This window comes from Electrona antarctica, assembly GCF_951216825.1.
Source record: "Electrona antarctica genome assembly, chromosome: 13".
Taxonomy (NCBI): domain Eukaryota; kingdom Metazoa; phylum Chordata; class Actinopteri; order Myctophiformes; family Myctophidae; genus Electrona; species Electrona antarctica.
In genome coordinates this window covers 17,530,720-17,548,225 of record NC_136794.1, presented here as the reverse complement: position 1 = coordinate 17,548,225, position 17,506 = coordinate 17,530,720, and the positions used below count along the sequence as shown (strand labels likewise).

The following is a 17,506-nucleotide window of genomic DNA, read 5'->3' as shown; positions in this document are numbered from 1 at the left end:
TTTTAGTGTGGACATCTCAAGGACAGCATTTGCTCTCACAAATTTGAAATACCAAATAAACTGCAACAAAATATGTATAATATAGAAAATAGGAAAGCACAATAATCTTCTAAAATGGTTCCAAACCAATTTAGTAATAAGTCCACTCTCCTGGCCAGAATCTGTGTAGTTAGTGTGTGTGTGTGTGTGTGTGTGTGTGTGTGTGTGTGTAGTTCTTTAGATCAGTGGCTCTTAAACTGTGGTTATGGGACCCCCAGAGGTCCTTTTCTGGGGACCCCCTCCCAGAATAATTATTAAATAATGCACCACTACCACGACTTTAACCCTATATACAGTACCAGCTATAACAATAGCCAGTTTACAAGGCAGGCTAGCGGCGCTATGCGTTGTGACAGGTCTGCTATTTTTAAAACATCTTAGAAAAAAAGTGTTTTTGAAAACTTTTAATAACATGCATCTATTATGGGGGTCCCTAGTACAACATATTTTCAATTAGGGGTCTGTGGACAAATACAAATTAATTTCTGTGGGTCCTTGACATGAAGGTTTGAGAACCATGGCTTTAGACGTGGGCACGGGCATCTTGCCTCGTAGAAGGAAAGACCCACACATTCAACCACTACCCAAACAGTGGAACCGCCGTCTCTTGTGTAGATTTTGAAAGAATGGTGTAGAAAAACACGACACTAGGAAAAAAGAATCGAGAAAGGAGAAGAAAGCAGAGCCACAGTCTAAATACTAGCATGCCGGGGATCCCATTTTCTCCTTTACAGTCACCTTCTGACAGATGTGCAAACAAGACCTGGAAACAGCAGCCATTTTCTCTTGAACTGCTCTGGAGTAAAAACCCGCCTTTGAAGCCTTTGGTTGGGCTGCAGTCTTTTTTTCCGGGGCGGGGGTTGGGGGGGTGCTGGGATTGTGAGATGTTAAATTATGATTCTACACACAGGTAGTCACAACAACTGTTTGCGCAGTATTCTTTGCCTTTCTCAATGAGTCACAAGCAACAGACAATGTAGGTCGAGGGAAACGGTGGGGGATGGTAGACCACTAGACCAGTCTCAAGGGAAACACTTCTCCCACGCCTGGCCTGGGGGCAACAACACCTCAGCATTAGGCGTAGTCTACTAGCTCTCTCGACATTTAAACAGTCAAAAGGGTCATCAAGGTTACAAATTCCACACCACAATGTAGAATAAAGGTGGGTGGCGTATTTTGGCACTACTACAACCACTGATACCACAATCCTGCCCATATCCTTTGATCCTGACAGGGATTACAATGAGCCAAATCCGTGATGTACTGGCTGTGTATAAATCACACTTTGAAGTCATTGCATTATCTATAGTAGGCTTAAGAGAATAATGGGCGTTAATTTCTTTCTTTTTGAGACCTAATGAAAATATATATATCTATATTTGTACACACACACACACACACACACACACACACACACACACACACACACACACACACACACACACACACACACACACACACACACACACACACACACACACACACACACACACACACACACACACACACACACACACACACACACACACACACACACACACACACACACACACACACACACACACACACACACACAATGGATATTCACATGCTCCACCATGCCTGTGGTTTATTTTTCTCCCAAGGGAACAGTTGGGGGATGGTGAGAGATACTAGAGATCATGGAAAGGATTTATCATGACATGGGATATCAGGACCTATGATTCAACCTACATGCTGAAGCCAATAAGCCATTAGCATCTATTATCTAATAAAAAATAACATAACAATTCCCCATACATAATCATATCACATAAGAGTTCTTTACAACAACCAAGGGACATTCACAGGCAAGTGAGGCAACGTGTCCTAACACAGATGCAGACAAGCCCCAGAAGGGCAGTTAGATTCTATGCTGTATTATTTATAACTGTGCCCCCCTCTCACCTCAATTTATCCACAGTAAGACGCAAGAGTTTAAAAGCTGAAATAACATTCACTTTGTCTAAAAAGCGAAATACCTTTTAATACCTTTGTCACCCCATTTCCCTCGTTAGAATATGCTCCTCCTCCACCTCAGAACAGTAATTAACTAAGCAATTTCCCAATTAGTGATGTACTCAATAGTATAAAAATCACGCCCGTGTGTACTGAGTGGTGTAAGGTCTTATATAGACTGATCAACTGTGGTCTGACGTAATGTCTGACATAATGAAATCACACCCGTGTGAACTGGGTGACCATAGCAACCATGCTCATTTTCTGGTACGAACAGACAGACAGACAGACAGACACGTAAACTAACAAAGCCAGTTGTAGGAGTGGTTTACACCACTCAAAAATCACACTCGTACATGATCATGATCATGATGTATGATGATGAGAACGGCATCATACATCAGCCAATCAAAACATCACATTCTGTGCTCAGACAGACAGACATACACACAAAGCTGTGCAAAAATACTATTGAAATGTGGGCTGTGTGTACACTGGCGTGTCGAGTCGTAAGTTGTAGGGAAGCGGCGAAAGCTGACCAAACATGCTCGGTCGGCTTCCGACCGCCAGGCTGGTCGGAGAGAAGGTTGAGCTCTCCGGTTGGCTGCTACTTAGTCTCGCGTAGCCAGACAACTATTCCACAATCTCTGAATGCTATATAGTCTGGAACTACACCTCCCGAAATCCGAGTAAGGAAGCTGCCATTTCCATTCACAAAAATATATTTTAAAATATCTTTACATTTATCTTTCCTTTCCTTTTCTGCTAAAGCAGCAAGCTATATATGCTTAGGTGATTTCTATTTATATTGGGATACATTTGCGCGGCTGTGAAGACGAAACAGAAGTGGGGAGGAGGCTCCACCTCCGCTTTATATTCTACTCATGATAGAGCTTGCTAGTTGCTTCAGACTGTATAACGGAAGCATTTGAAAATTGCGAGAGGCAACAGTCTGGCAATGCGAGACTAGCTGCTACTAGGAGGAGTAGCAGGACCCTTACTACAGAGTAGTGCTCGAGGTGAATTTATTGTCTGAATACAGCCATATCCATGGTATACATAGAAACGCTGCTAGAAATCAGAAAAACGCAGCAGTGTGCAGGGACCTTAAGTGTGGGACGATCATGGTGCACGCACGCATGCACGTGTGAGGCTCATCTCATTCAAACGCCAGCTGTCAGACTGGTGTATCTTTAACTCATCAATAATATTAACAGTCACACTTTGTGGATAGGCGGGTAGCGCTTGGAACAATGCGCTGGATAATATTGGTTCACCGATCTGAGTGCCCCTGCCTTCCCTGGTAGAAAACAGAAAACTGGCATCACCATTTCTTTAGCGACGCCCCTCTGCACTGTAGTTCTCTCCCACTCCTTGACCAGGAAATGTGTCTCGTTCCCCCAGGCTTTCATCTTGAGCCGAATGCGAACGAAAATAAAAGCCTGGGTAGCGAGGCCAACAACCACTTAATTCAGAAATGTGCTGTAGCCTAAACTCTGCATCCGCACTGGGGTACCATGTACTGTCGGACAAATACAGACATTTGCATCATAAGCTCTAGTCGACTCTTTGATTGCATTTGAATAAAACCATATTTCTACTAGAATTTATACCAGCCCAGGGCAACTGCAGTACAACCTCAAGACTCTCGAGAGCAAGAGAGAGAGTGGGTTCATGTATGTAACTAATGTCTGTGGTGCAGTAGTAGGGACTGTATGTATTGTGTAGAAGAAGTAGTCATATTTCTCAATCTGAGAACAGCAATGCTTAATGTAACACAATTACCAAACCCAGCCCTTCCACATTGCCTAATGCAGTTTATGGTGAGGAAAGGCAGGAAAGCTTGTTACTTCACCCTAGTCTACAACATTAGCAAATAAACAAACCCAATAATTATTCACATGGATGTACATTCATGTGACCAAATATAGAGTTTATATCGATCCGTCCGTCCACCTACAAATACCAGTAAGACGCCCTGAGGGCAGGAAGCGACCTCGCTCTTTATCCGCCTGGGTGACGGCAGACTGCTGGGCGAGCGCTGGCGCTTTGGCATGGGGGGTCAGATCAACATATTGAATGAATTCTGTACTGGCCATATATGGAGCGTGTCTTGAGTGTACAAGGTTTGATGAGGTCAGATCAACATATGTAATGTCAGAACAGGTTAGCTCCATATATGGAGATCTAAGGGTTTGAGGTTTCAGAACCCCCCCCCCCCCCCCCCCCCCTGCTGACAACAGTGCTAGACGGAATTGATGTTTCACACGAGTCTTAATATCTCGTCAGTGTTTACACTGACGAGATATCTACTTATGTTATTTTGACAGGTGACAGTGATGTAAACATGTTCAACAAACATATCTTGACAAGCTTGAGCCAAGAAGATACAGGCACTGAAGCGAAATGTGAATCTGAATCATTTGAGGACTCGTTTTCCTTAATTGAAATTGCACTACAATTTCCCATTGGTCACAGCAGGCAACAGAAAACAGTAGCCTATCTCTTATCTATGTTAGTGGGGAAGAACCTGTCCTGTCCTTGAGTATGTATTTGTCAACAAGAGATTTAGCCAGACATTTGTTTTCAGTAAGCTGCCTGGCTTATTGAGGACTGCACAAATAAGCTGTAAACACTGATACAGCAGAGACGTGGGCAATAAAAGTGTTGCTATGGTGACCAGAAGATTCCCGCTTCTGTCAACAGCTGCCCATGCCATCCATTCTAAGCCATCCCTTTACTCCTTTCTTTTTGATTTCTTTTTTTGCAGGACATATACACAGTAACATGATACTAGCGCTACACACAAAAGATTGCTGTTCGATGCGCATGTGTGTGTGTGTGTGTGTGTGTGTGTGTGTGTGTGTGTGTGGTGCTCAAGCAGCTGACTGAATACAGGGAGTGTGTGTACCTCAGGACTATGGCAGTGCTCTAGTGTCTAGTCTATAGACTAAAGTCTAGTCTATAGAGCTAGGCCAACACATTTTCAAGGATGGCGTATTGAGCCGTAGCAGTTTTAAACTGACCGTTTCAAAATGTAACGCTGCACCCAAGCCTACTTTATACTTCATCATCGTCACTCAACGAAGATAACTGATTTTTATGAAGCAGTGCGCTCTTGCAGCAAGTATAATAATAACTCTTTTTTTTATAGATATACAGTAGCTTGACAGGAAACGGGGAGAGATGGGGGGGAAGACAAAGTTCGTCGGGATCGGGACCAAACCCGCGACACACTTTCATGCTGGATTACCAGCCAAGTGAAACCCTACTTTTATAACTGCCAGAATAGCCAAGCCGAGAAACAAGATCACGAAGCTTACATCTGGGGGGGGGGGGGGGGGGGGGGATTTATCTATTAGATAAATCTATTCTCTTTGTACCATGTAGCAAATGGTTAACCATCTCTTCCTTTAATGATTTACAACAATGTCATTGTCCTACACCTCCTCTATTAGTATTTGATTTAGGTAGCTCACGTGGTGCTATGTACTGTACTAGCGGTGATTTTCATTACAAATTTCAAGCAAATATCAACCACCACCAGTAGAACAAACCTGTTATTGCAACGGCAAAAATGTACACTTTTAAACTGTCGCTTGGCATGATAATTCTACAGATGGTTGCTTCATATGTGGGGCCGTGTGCTCAAAGCCACTATTCAGGGTTCTCCTCCAGAAACAAGATAACCCAACCATGCATGCCCAGTCGCCCACGTCCAAGGTTGCAGACATAATGACCTACATGAATATACTGACACAACAGAAAAGAAAGATCTTTACTACAGCATGTTTATATAGTGTTGTATCGTTTATAAGCTCGTCCTAGTGAATAGGTGGATGATCATTTGACACTATATGCTTTACACTAATAGAATAAAATCTGTTTTAACTATATTAGCTGCCAGGTATAATTAATTAATTCTTCCGCCACTGCCAGTGTTTTTCAGTGAAGACCCTTATTTGAAGGCCCACGTGACCCGCAGTGTGAACCGGATGTAAACAAATGCAGTGTAAAGTGACGAGCGATGGTATTTTCTTTCACCCGAAAAACAAGAATATTGGAACCGCGACCATCGGTTCTTTAGTTATGGGCCATTGAATAAATCTTGTTTTGACCAAAAATGCAATCTAGGAAAAGAATCTGAGATGCATGACGTTTATCTGATAACGTTTAGGCGGACGACAATTTCTGTCTGTCGCTTAGCAACCTAGAACCATTTATACAATTTGGGAAGAATGCGATCTATCATAAACCACTGAAAAAAAGATTTGTTTTGTCATATTTGTTATTGTTTGGTTAGGAGCCCCTCGAAAACGAGATGCTACATCTCAAGTGCTTATTCCTAATAAAGAATTTCAATCATCATGTTTATTAATATGCTACCAAGAAAGCAGGGAAACATGAAAAATTCTTAATTAATCATCTGTAATTTGTAGCGTATGTGTTTTGCTTTTAAATAATATTCTAAAATAAAGCAAATATATGCAGAGACAATAGAAATGTGCCATTACAGTATATGATATTATGAGAGTCATGATAGTAATAGGTAAAGTTATGTTGTTGGTAGCACCCTTAGTTGGAAATCTATTCCATAAAAAAGGACAAAAACACCTCATTATAACCTTTCACGAGTTACCCGAGTTAATGATAAAGACCTCTTTCCCTCCCAAACACGAGTTACACAAGTTATGTTTTCATTTTTTAATTCGCACTTTTTGATCTGACACTCTGTGATGACATCACACATTTGGATCACGTGACCAGAAAAGATTACCGACGCTGGCTTCTCAGGGCTTGTGGGTAATCGAGGCGCAATGCATAATGAGCGTAATGGCAGCATCCATGTCGCTCTGTTCCCCGTTGTTGTTATTTTTGGACACTATGACAAACGATCGCATTACAGATTTTAGTGAAATGGAACTACGATCGCGGCCGGGTGATTCTTCAAAGCACTGCAAGTGTTTTAAGTTGTGCACACTTTTTGTCTCTACCATCAACTCCCATATATAATTTACACAAAAGATAGATCAATCATATGTAGTATATGTGCTTAATCAGATGTGTGAGAGATGGCCATAATGGATTTGTACAGTAAGCACTAAGCAATGTATCAAATCCATTGCTTTCAATTTGAAAGCCCAGTCTAAAAATCTAATTTCTGAATTAAAGCCATGTCTGGCAGTGTTGTATTGGTGAGCTAATACACCACTGGTTAACTGCTGATTATGTCATACAAATGTGCAGGCCTGCAGGGTCAACAAAATACATGCAAGCGGAGTAAAAACAATTGTTGCATTTAGTGGACGCCTGACAAATAACCTGATTAGCTGCTAGACACAAAGAGGAGTTGAACATTTAAATGTACTACGCCTACATTCTTGTGGAGTCCAAGTGACTTCAACACACAATCTGAAGCCTCAGGCTTATACTCTGTACCACAGTGTTTCTTTTGGTGTGAGAAATACTGCCGTGCAACACTGTATAAATCAGGCCTAGTGACAAATAATCAAGGTATAGCAGAGAACGAGGAGCCACCCCCAACTTCAAAATGAGAATCAGATTTTCATGTCAAGGACCCCCAAAATGACACTCATTAGCCTGCGGACCCCCCATTTGAAAATATATGCCAAGTTACAGACCCATGGGGACCCCCTGGAACTCCCTCAAGGACCCCTAGGGGTCCCCGGACCCCACTTTGGGAACCACTGATCTAGTATACATACAGTAGGGTGTATTTCAGAGTAACTGCTGGTTTGCCAACTGGCTGGTAGCCCATGTGGCATGTGTTGTGCACCGCAAGTGTCTTGTGGAGGGGGAGAATGGTTTGCCCCCGGTAAATAAATAAGCTACGCTGCAGACATGTTTGGACAGTCAAATACTAATGAGCTTTACAACCGTTCTAACAGACTTTGTCTGTGACTCTCTTGCCTTGACTTTTGAATACAGTATAATCTCTGTTGAGAAAATATAAGACAGGAGTTACTAAGACACAACATACAGTACATTTCCTGTTGTCTGCTCTGTGCCTCTACCAAGCCAGGTCCACAATAGCTGACTTGAAAGAGTTATCAAAAATACATTCTGGGCAAAATGAAAGGAGTGACAAAAGGCCACGTGAGGGATGAATCATCAATCCACACAGTATTGTCTGTCAGCTCATTTAAGACCGCAGTCTCTGCTTAAACCAAAAGGCAATAAGATTAATTTCACATGAAGAGGAGATATGAGGAGGTAGACATTAACCACTGAGGCAACATTGGCAACTATTTGTCTTTTTTGAGAATAGGAATTCAGAAATAAACGATGTCCATAAAAAACTATAACCCCCAAAGAACAACATTTTCACTATGGGCGATTCAAACGAAGTCTGTGCGATATCGCAAAAGCGTATAATTACTTGCTCTGATAACATACAGGACCGCTCACAATGAGAAGTACAAATGACTTGTAACATCATGACACACTAATAGCATTTAGAGCTTCATAAATGAGGGGACATAATCAGGGCAAATCAAGGACACAATAAAACTCCATTGTTCTTTTAATAGATGTCAGTAAAACAGTTTTTCTAACCATAAAAAACAAATCACCAAATATAGTAACAGCAACCTGGTAGGTAGTTATATATGCTATTAAAGCCTACCTATGATCCATGACATGAGTGTTATCAAGTGTGTTACCAGAGCTGACGATAAAGTAACAAATAGGCATCAACAAGCTTTGCAACCTGAAGGTCACTGCAACAGCCTAAAATATTTCCTCAACATCTCCTCTACACTGGGTGTATCACCCAAATAAAGTTATCCACCATTGCTTCAATAGCATACTAGGTACAATTCATTCACTGGGGTTCTGTGTTCCATGGGCGAGCAAGAGTTTAAAATCACCATGGTACCTAGCTCTGGTCCATAGCCTTACTGCTCTTGCTCTACATGCAACAGCATTAGAGCTATGGACCAGAGCTACATGGTACCATACAAGTTTTGGTTCCTAAACTGAATGTGCATGGGTGGATTGGGGTAAAACTTGTGTGTAGTGCTCAATACTAATGTAATGGTATGTAACTAGTATTGTACACTGTGACAGTGTGACAGTTGGACAGCTGTGCCTGTTGTGTTCTTTTAACATGCACTTCACTCTTTCCCCAAACTGTAAATCTCAAACTGGGTGCCTGCTAGTGCTGTGTAACATTACATAGCCTATCTCAGTTATCCTTAAACACTAAACAACAGAATAGTGAATAATAGAAATGTGTGTGTGTGTGTGTGTGTGTGTGTGAGAGAGTTATGATTGCAATCCATAAAGTAGGCTATCCTGTGTACAGGTGAGCTGCCCTTATGGCATTAACACACCAATGTGTCATCTTTTGAATACAACACAATGGCTTTATACAGTTGACTCATAGTAGCCTTACTGTAGCATAGAACAGACACTTGGAAACTGGTGGCAATAGTAGTACAGTTTAATGTGCTCCCCTCCCCCACTCGTGCGCTGCATGGCACAATAAATAATAGCCATCATCCATCCATACATTAATTTAAATAATACTAAATTCTTACGATGTTGCAGTCCAACTAATGGGTTACTTATGCTGTATAAAATAAGGCATAGTTACCAGCTAAATTGTAGGCTAATGTGGACCACACAGAAAAAGTTATGGCATTTGCTTAAAAGAGCTTTATAACAACCCATATTTAACATGAAGATAGACTATTTCAGGAAGAACTGTCAAATGTTTGGATCACACAGGTTTGTAACGATTCTTGGGCAGTCATTTCAACAACACGTGTAGAGTGACTACTATGTCAGTCGGGTTATTTCATAATCAACGCCATATTCGCCCCCAGAGAAACTTGATTACAACGGAGAAATCATAACATTCCAACTAGTTTGATTGCTTACCTTTATATCAGAGTGAGCTCGTGGTGGCCGCCACCTCTTCCTCTTCCACAAGGAGAACCTCCAACTTCAGAGAGCAAGCGGCGACTTTCCTCCCATTTTGCTTATTATCATAATTCAAGTTCCGACCACAGTATATCTTACTCTTGTCTTGTGTGTTACAGTGCGTATACGTATTTACAAACACACACGACTGGCCAAACATGTGCACTGTGACTGTAAAGTTGGAATAACCGGGACTTTATGAGAATGAGACAGTGTAGCCACTCTGAAAGGGGACTTTCAATGTTCTGAGAATGGAACGTAAAGAGACAGCAGCGGGCAATGATCGGCAGAGAGAGATAGATAGAGAGAGAGAGAGCTAGAGAGAGAGAGAGCGAGAGAGAGCGAGCGAGAGAGAGAGAGATTGAGAGAGAGAGAGAGAGAGACCTTAAACCTGATTTTTTTTAATGAATGAATGAAATTCTTCCCTGTATCCCTCGAAGTTAATTGCCCAATGCCCATGCGGTATACATGTTAGTTATAGTTAATCAATTAATTGCCCGATGAAGTGGGGCACATTTCAACCAGAAAGGGGACTGCATTGGTTGCCAAAAAAATACTTTTTTGTATTATTGCTGCTTATATTATATGAGGATCAGATATGCTGCAGTTTACAACTTTACACATAATAAACATATTGAAATGGCATACTGCTCCCAGTGCCTCCCCACAACGCATATTGTATATTTGTACATTGCATTATTTGATTCAGATGTTTAACACATTGAGATGTTTATCTGAACATAAAACATCTCTTAAATGAAAAGCCTGCGCGACCTACCCTATAATGCAATAGGCTACATCATGTCAATGACTGACAATGACATCATTATCCTATTGCAATTATGAGTTATGAAACTAACCAGAATATAACCTACATAATTATTCTTAACATCGTTTCATAACATGACCGACCGACCAGTCCAGACCACTGTGTGCTGATTTGTAATATCCGAGAGTCCTCCTCTCCTCGCAAAATGCAAGCCTACCATGCATCTGGCTTCTGAGACAGTTCCCCTCCCCCACGGTCCCTGTATTTTTCGCTTGCCCGGTCACATAGTGGTTGATTAATTCTCCTTTCGCCTTGCTCAGTCATTCAGATTTGGAAAGTAAATAACAAGTTGACATCATTACGGCTCTACATCGGTGTGACACATTCCTTTGGTTACCGTACAAACAGAAATATTTGCGCATGACACCCTGGCCTACACTAAAGCCTGTTATGTTATGCAAGGTAGATATAAAATGTATGGTGGAACTGGAATGTGAGTATAGGTATTGGATGGAGCCCGCACACCACGTTCTTTATTGAAAATTCTGCCAACGTTTCAATCTATTTGATCTTCATCAGGTCACGTGAACATACACAAAAAAATTGTACTTTTATACGCAGGGAGTGCCCCCATTAACCAATCAAAACACCACATTTTGGTGCCCCTCCCATCACTACAGGTGTGACACGTCAACCCTGAGTGAGTGGGTGGGGACCCAGACATATTGATGTAAATATAATCTGTTCAGATATTACCAAAATTTTGTGCATGTACAACTTCCTGGTCTCCACTGCGCATGTTTCTTTCCTTCCATGGAGCACCATGGAGCAACATGGTGTCGCCCGTAGGCCTACGGTCTTCGCGTCTCGTCATCTTTAGACAGTCCTTGATGTAGTCCAGGAAGTAAGTGAGCCCAGTGTCCATGACATTAGAGACACTGCAGGCTCACTGCTAAAATCTAAAATATCTAAAACCACATATTACACACATAAAGACCCCCAGGAAAGTGTTCTAAATCTTCTAAACGTCATTAACATATATATTTTTTGCAAAAAGGGTGAAGTGTCCCTTTAAGCAATAGGCAACATACAGCCTATGTCAGAACAGTGTTTCCCATTGTCCACTGATGATGACCCACAGTTTTTAAACTGTCCTTCTTCCTTTGGTTGTCTTGATCTGTGTTGTTTTCTTGTTTGTGTTGTTGTTTTTTCTTGCTTCTGTTACTCTGTTTATGTCACTGTCAATTTATTTCTCATTTTGTGAAAAAAAAACACTTAAAATTCAATAAACAGAACGTTAAAAATAAACTTCACAGTACAATATGTTCAATTCATTTTATATATGCCCCTTATATATGCCCCCTCTCAAATATGCAAATAATACCTGTATGTAATGTCATTGACCTGCCTTAACAATACACAATCCATTCTCTGTTGTAACATCTTCGTACAATGATATTCATTGTCCAGTTTTTTTTTTAAATAGGACATAATTTACATTTTTGTGAATTTATTCTTTAGCTCATACATTATGAATGAGTGCGACAGAGGAGAAACAAGAACATTCCGCATGAGCAAAGCTACACTGTTGCCCCCCAGAGAGCTCTGATAAGTGGCTGAGGTTCTACGCAGTGGCAAGGGCACTGACTCCCATGTTCTATGGAGTGATCCCTGTCTTGCTTATAGAGCAAATAAATGCAGCGGCATGAAGAGGGCAAAGACGAGTTCAGCTCTCTGTACCGCCAGCCAGTCCAGAGTTCCAGAACTCTCCTTCCAGTACACGGGCCCTGATGGATAGATTTGATCTCTGTTTACACACCATTTCAAGTTGGTCATGTCATTATATCCTGTTTGTCTGGTTAGAAGTCAGTCCATGGCCATCTTAACTCTAGCTAGCATATTCCCTGTTTGCGACTATGTTTGTCCCCGTCCTGTTGTTCATTGCATGGCCCTATCATCATTTATACATCTTTCTGACGCCATATTCATACAGCCTTTTACTGTCTTTTCCCCAGCCAGTTAACTTGTTATATAGCTAGGCGGGAAATTGACGTGATAGTTCAGTTGGTGATGAAAGCATGAAATTTGGCACAGATGACCTTCATATGACCCTAATCAATAATCAACCCCATGGCCATGCAGAATTTCATTTTTCTTTTCAAGATGGTCGCCAGTTATAAAAATGGCTGCAACTGGACATACGTTTTGGACTTTTCTAGGGCTGTAAATCTTTGATTTCACCATCATTTTGATATAAGAATATGTTCTGGAGGTAGTAAAAAATTGCATAAATGTACATCTGCTCATGGTTAATGCACAGTTGTTAATTTTGTTCACTAAGTCTAAGACTGAAGACTTAGTCGACTACGTTTTTTCAGAAGACTAAATAGGACTATAAATGGTGTGTTATTCAAAAGACTAAGACAAATATTTTCTGGCAAAATTAACATTGCATTAAGACTAAGACTAAGACTAAAGACTAAGTCGACTAACGTTTTTCAGAAGACTAAATAGGACTAAGACTGAATGATGTGTTATCCAAAAGTTCAAGACTAAAGCCCTAACCACACCAAATGGTCAAGACGGTTTTAGCGTTGTCCCTGAGGTGTGATATGTCTTGTTGCACGTTGACCCCTTAGAGTATATATGAATAGAGACGGCACCGGATTTCTCCTCTCATCCACTTGCATTAAGTTGCTCAAAAGCACATGAGGCGATTTCACTTCTTCCGGTTAGGAACAGAGTGCATTCTGGGAAGAATTGGGCCAAATCGCATGAAACAGCGTTCACGTGTCATCATGAACGTGCGCAATGATAGTCAACGGACCAGAATTGGCCCAGCGCTGCAATACCAAATTCGGCCACTATGTCCATTTCGCCTCAGGGTTTCCTCTGGGTGCCGTCTCTATTATACTCTAAGGTTGACCCATGTTGACCCTAGTGATTCAACGCATGGAATTCAATGGCCCAAACCACACCAAAGGCGGGTTTTAGCATTAACTCCTTGCAACCGTTTGGACCCAAGGAGTTGCATGGTGACCCTTTGGTGTGGTTATAGGGCTTAAGACTAAATCAAAATATTGTGAAAAAATGTATACTGCAGTTGGGGATACAAACATGAAATTTGGCACAGATCACCTTTATGACACCCTAATTCATAATCAACCTTGGGCCACGCAGAATTCCTCAATTTGTCAAGATGGCCACCAGTTTTCAAAATGGCTGCAACTGGACCTATGTTTTGGACTATCACTATGCTGGGGCTGAATCTTTGATTTCCCCCTAATTTTGATATAAGAGAAAATGTTCTGGAGGTATTTCTACCAAGTAAACAAGTTCCAATATGGTGCCATGTTTTCCAATATGGCTGCCGATGAATTCAATTCAATTGCATACATCTGCTGGTCAATCCACAGTTGGTGATACAAGCATGACATTTGGCACAGCTCACCTTTATACCACCCTAATTGGTAATCAACCTCGGGCCACGCATAATTCCTCCATTTTTCAAGATGGCCGCCAGTTTTCGCCAGTTGAAATGGCTTCAGCTGGGCCTACGTTTTGGACTATAACCTTTTGCTGGGGCTGTAATTCCCTCCCCCCTCATTTTGATATAAGAAAATGTTCTGGAGGTATTTCTAAGATTAGAAATAACATTAGGGGCCTGGGCCATGGCTCAGTGGTCCAGGCACCTTGGCTGGTAATCCAGTCTGGCAGTGTGCCGCGGGTTTGACTCCCGATCCCGACGGCCTTTACTGCATGTGTTCCCCCCCATCTCTCTCCCCATTTCCTGTCAGCCTACTGTCTGTCCCTCCATAAAAAAATATAAAATAAAGGCGAAAGCCACAAAAAACATTGTGATTCTCATCACTTAATATTCACATTTATTATGTTCAATTGATTAATTTGGTTTTATTGACATTTGACCAAATAAAAGCATATGCATTCTATATTGTAGGCTACATTTAGTCAGATGTGACAAAAATCTGTCATCAATTGTTAGAGATAATTTTGTGCACCTGGCAGAACTGACTGAGTCATTCTTGTTTTCTGACGGACTCGGTCCTTGATCTGTAACAATTTCACGGGTCCCTCCCGGTTCAGGTCAGAGCCATAGACAGAGTTGCGACGTGTGATTTCTTTCTACGTACGCTTTAAGACATAGACCCGCCCTTTGTGACGCCCGATTGGCCGTCTGATTGGCCAGAGCTCGTTGTTGTCAATGTCAGAAACAGTCAGAGATGGCGGCGCCTGTAGGCGTAGTATTCTAAAGGCACATATGACGCTCCAGAATTAAAGGCAAGCGAATATTGTTTATGCGGTTTGCTTTGATTGAATGAATTGTGATTCGATCTGGGTGTTCTAATAAATAAAGTGTTTGTGGTGATTAGCGTGTGTCCGTATTTACTAATATTGTTTACGCGGTTTGCTTTGATTGAATTGTGATTTGATCACAATGTTGGGTGTTCTAATAAATACAGTGTGTCCTTATTCGGTCTAATACTACAAAGGATAAAGCTGAAGGGAATAGTATAACAAAGTCCCTTTTTACAGTACAATAATGTTTCATGTTTATGTTGACATCTCTAGCGTGCTTTCTTATGGATACTGTTATTGACTTTGTCATAAAAACTCATAACATAAGTTCACCGTCATGAATATTATTATCGCTAAGCTTCTCCCTACTTCTCTCCCTACTTCCTCTACTCTTCTTCTGACAGCAGCAGCATAGCTAGCCAATAAGAGGGTTCACGGCCAATCAGAGGCAGACGGGCCGCGCGGGGCGTCACCAAGGGCGGGTCTATGTCTTAAAGCGTACGTAGAAAGAAATCACGCAGTTGCGACACTGAGGGGGCAGAAAACAGCCCGGTCACGTGGTTCATGTACTCGCGCGAGCCCATAGACTCAAATGCATTCCGTAAACTTCTGGTGTCCCTATTCGCCAATAAGTCTATGTAGAAGAGCAGCCATTGGACTCGCCCCATGAAGTGAACAGAGTTGTCTTACTTTATGGCTCTGGTTCGGGTCAGTCATTAAAAAAGATCTCGGAACCAATCGGGTCTTGGAACAAATTTCACAGACCCATTAAGGTAGGCTACTAATAACCGCGCATCACCCTTAGAGTATATAATAGAGACGTCACCGAGAGGAAACACTGAAGTGCAAAAGACATGGTGGCCGAAAGTGGTATTGCACTATGGGCCAAGCACTATGCATTGCGCGCACTAAAATAAACAGGGTGAGGCGCCGCAGAGGGTGGCTTGAGCATCTGCCCTTGGACCCAGATTCGGAACTTAAAAACATGCTTTTGTCAAGATCAAGTGTAGGATAAGCCTAAACCAAGCCGCTCTTTTTTGTTTCATTTTCATTATAATTAATTCCTGTCCTACTCAAGTTCATAGTAGAATTCATGGGATTACAAGTTAAATGTTCTCCCCGTGTCCCCTACCTAGGGTAGGTAGGTACTCTCACAAAAAACATACAGTATGTATGTTTTTGGATTGGATTGGATTGGATTGTATATACATACAACCATGTTAAATTGCTGCCCTGAGGGCAGCTTTTGAATGCTGGTCTCAGGGCAGCTTAAATGCTATACATACACCAATGTTAAATTGCTGCCCTGAGGGCAGCTTTTGAATGCTGGTCTCAGGGCAGCTGAGCCCTGACAGCAGTGGGCAGGTTTAGGGCCCGGGCCAATCAAAAGAGGGCAGGTTTAGGGCCCGGCCAATCAGAAGAGGGCAGGTTTTTGGGCCTGACCAATCAGAAGAGGGCAGGTTTTTGGGCCCAGCCAATCAGCAGAGGGCAGGTTTTTGGGCCTGGCCAATCAGAACAGGGCAGGTTTAGGGCCCGGCCAATCGGAAGAGGGCATGTTGACCTACATGGGCTTGCCCACTTCCAACCCATGCCAGTTAGCCCACATGTAGACCATGTTGGACCTACATGGGCTTGCCCACTTCCAACCCATGCAAGTTAGCCCGGATGTAGACCATGTTGGAACTACATGGGCTTGCCCACTTCCAACCCATGCAAGTTAGCCCACATGTAGACCATGTTTTGTCATCAAAGTTTTTTAATGATTTTACAATAAAGCATACAAAATACACATGACTTACACAAAAGAAAGAGACAAGAAAAACAAACAAAAAACAAAACAAAACTAGCAGTCAAAAAAGAAAAACCCCAATGGACAACACCCCTCCACATTCTGTTGCTGACAATAGTGATTATATCCGTAATGTATTACCAATTACAAATTGTTAATGCAACCATCCTTTAATATACAAATAAAAGTAGTCCCATATTTCATGGAACTTCCCTTTGACATTGTTCCTCCTGGCAATTGAGTATTCGAAGGATGCAGTTTCCGTCATAAGTTGGGTCCAGTCTGTGATCTCTGGCGTAACAGAGCTTTTCCACATGTAGACCATGTTGAACCTACATTGGCTTGCCAACCCATGCAAGTTAGCCCGCATGCAGACGATGTTGGAACGACATGGGCTTGCCCACTTCCAACCCATGCCAGTTAGCCCTCGGGTAGATCACGTGGGACCTACATTTGCTTGCCCACTTCCAACCCATGCCCAGTTATCCCACGTGGGACCCTCATAATTTGCCCAGTTCAAGCCCATTCCCACTTGGTACCCATGTATCCTGCATTGAAACCACTTGGGCCCCAAGTAGGCGTGCTGGCTGGGTTGAGTGTACAGGGTTTGATGAGGTCAGATCAACATATGGAATGTCAGAACGGGTCAGCTCCATATATGGAGATCT

The 17,506-nt window shown here is 42.1% G+C and overlaps 1 protein-coding gene across 1 annotated transcript in view; it reads right to left on the bottom strand.

Annotated features, from left to right (window-relative positions):
• tbl1x (transducin beta like 1 X-linked) overlaps positions 1 to 10,868 on the bottom strand; it is a 30,636-nt gene extending 19,768 nt beyond the window's left edge. The window contains exon 1 of the mRNA XM_079517436.1: positions 9,922 to 10,868. The gene's annotated coding sequence lies outside the window, so the exon portion shown is untranslated. The remainder of the gene's footprint in view (positions 1 to 9,921) is intronic.
• Positions 10,869 to 17,506: the final 6,638 nt, after the last annotated feature.